Raw genomic sequence first — 2,146 nt, 5'->3', positions numbered from 1 at the left:
CGGAAAGTTCCATTGCTGGCAATATCGTCACTGAACCCCTCTCGATTGCTAACCATCTAGCTCGCCATTTCGCGGATGTGTCTGGCTCCGGGAATTACCATCCTGATTTCCTCGCTGTGAAGCGGGAGGCAGAACGTCATCACCTTAGTTTTGCCTCTCAAGCTTCAGAGGACTACAACGTGCCCTTTACGGAGTGGGAACTCCGCAGCGCCTTAGCGCTTTGCAAGGACACGTCTCCTGGACCGGACAACATCCATAACCAGATGTTGAAACACCTTAGTGATGATAGTCTAATCTATCTCCTTCGTGCGTTCAACCGTATCTGGATGGAGGGTGATTTTCCGTCTCAGTGGCGAGAGGGCATAGTCATTCCTGTCCTCAAGCCTGACAATGATTCGAAGTATGCAGGAAGTTACAGGCCGATTTCTCTTACAAACTGCCTGTGTAATCTATTTGAGAGGATGGTAAATCGCAGACTCGTGTGGTGTCTGGAGAAAAAAGGACTCTTGTCGGAGTACCAGTGTGGTTTTCGAGCCGCTCGATCCACCACTGACCACTTGGTCCACCTGGAGAGCTCTATCCAGGATGCGTTTCTCCGTAAACAGCACTTGGTAGCTTTTTCTTTGACTTAGAGAAGGCTTACGATACCACATGGCGATATGGTATCCTTTCAGTCCTGCATCAATGGAGATTCCGAGGTAACTTGCCGGTATTTATTGCGAATTTTTTGTCCCTCCGTCTATTCCGTGTCCGAGTAGGGAGGACCTATTCGCAATACTACGTTGAAGAAAATGGAGTCCCACAGAGGTCGGTCCTTAGTGTCACTCTGTTCGCGATTGCCATAAACGGTATTGTCGCTGCTGCTGGTCCAGCAGTAATACCTTCGCTATATGTGGATGATTTTGCTCTGCATTATAGGTCGTGCAGTATGGCAGTCGCAGAGTGACAATTACAGCAAGCTATTAGGAGGGTCGAGAAATGGACCTTAGAACATGGCTTTCGGTTTTGTGCCGCAAAGACCTCCGTTGTCCACTTTTGTCGTCACCGCACTCTTCACCCACATCCTGAGCTTTATTTAGGAAATGTCGTTCTTCCAGTTGTAGACACTTACCGATTTCTTGGGCTCCTTTTCGACAGTAAATTATCGTGGGAGCCACACGTGCGGGAGCTCAAAGTACAATGCACCAAGAGGCTTAACCTCTTGAAGTTTCTTAGCAGCACTAATTGGGGAGCTGAGCGCGTTGTGCTCCTCCGATCTTACAGGGCACACATTTTATCCAGGTTAGACTACGGCCGTGCAGCATATGGCTCAGGAAGGCCAAGCGTGCTTGGGAAGCTGAACAGCATCCACCACAGCGGGGTTAGGTTGGCGACGGGAGCTTTCCGTACAAGCCCCATTGCCAGCCTGCTCGCTGAGTCCGGTGTGCCGCCTTTTCATCTGAGGCGCCAGCAAATGCTTCTTTCGTATGCTGCAAATTTGCGACATATGCTACTTCATCCAAGCTATCCTTGCGTGTTCAACAATGCCAACCGTTTGCTGTACGCTGCTTGTTCTCGAGCAACGCGGCCGGTTGGAATACGCTTGGAGACCTGAAATAATCCTGGATCTGCAAACTGGCCCGAAAGAAAACACGGACCCTTCGATTTATCGGAGGCTCTTCCTGTCCGTTGTTGGCCGCTATCCAGGTTCCGTCGTCGTCTACACGGATGGTTCGAGGACAGATACGAAGGTGGGCTGTTCGTTGTCGACAATGATAGGTTCCTTTTTGCTCTCCCGGAAACCTGTAGTGTGTACACAGCAGAGCTCTATGCTATCCGCGAAGCTCTGCGGTACGCACTGTACAATGAACGCCGACACTTTCTCGTGTGTACTGACTCCTTGAGTTCGCTCCAGTCTATTGATACTTGTTTCCCTCGGCACCCTCTGGTGCAGCGGATCCAGGACCTGCTGACCGGGTGTTGGGATGCCGGCACCAGAATCACGTTTCTGTGGCTCCCAAGCCAGATGGCCATAGAGGGAAATGAATTAGCAGATAAGGCTGCCAAGGAGGCAGTTACACTGCCCCCGTTGCCTTTCAAGGTTCCAGCAAGTGATATTCGCTCTCAGCTGAGACATCTGGTTATGTCCTATTGGGAGATGGAGTGG

This window comes from Anabrus simplex, chromosome 4 (assembly GCF_040414725.1).
Source record: "Anabrus simplex isolate iqAnaSimp1 chromosome 4, ASM4041472v1, whole genome shotgun sequence".
Taxonomy (NCBI): domain Eukaryota; kingdom Metazoa; phylum Arthropoda; class Insecta; order Orthoptera; family Tettigoniidae; genus Anabrus; species Anabrus simplex.
This window is presented reverse-complemented; position numbering follows the sequence as displayed.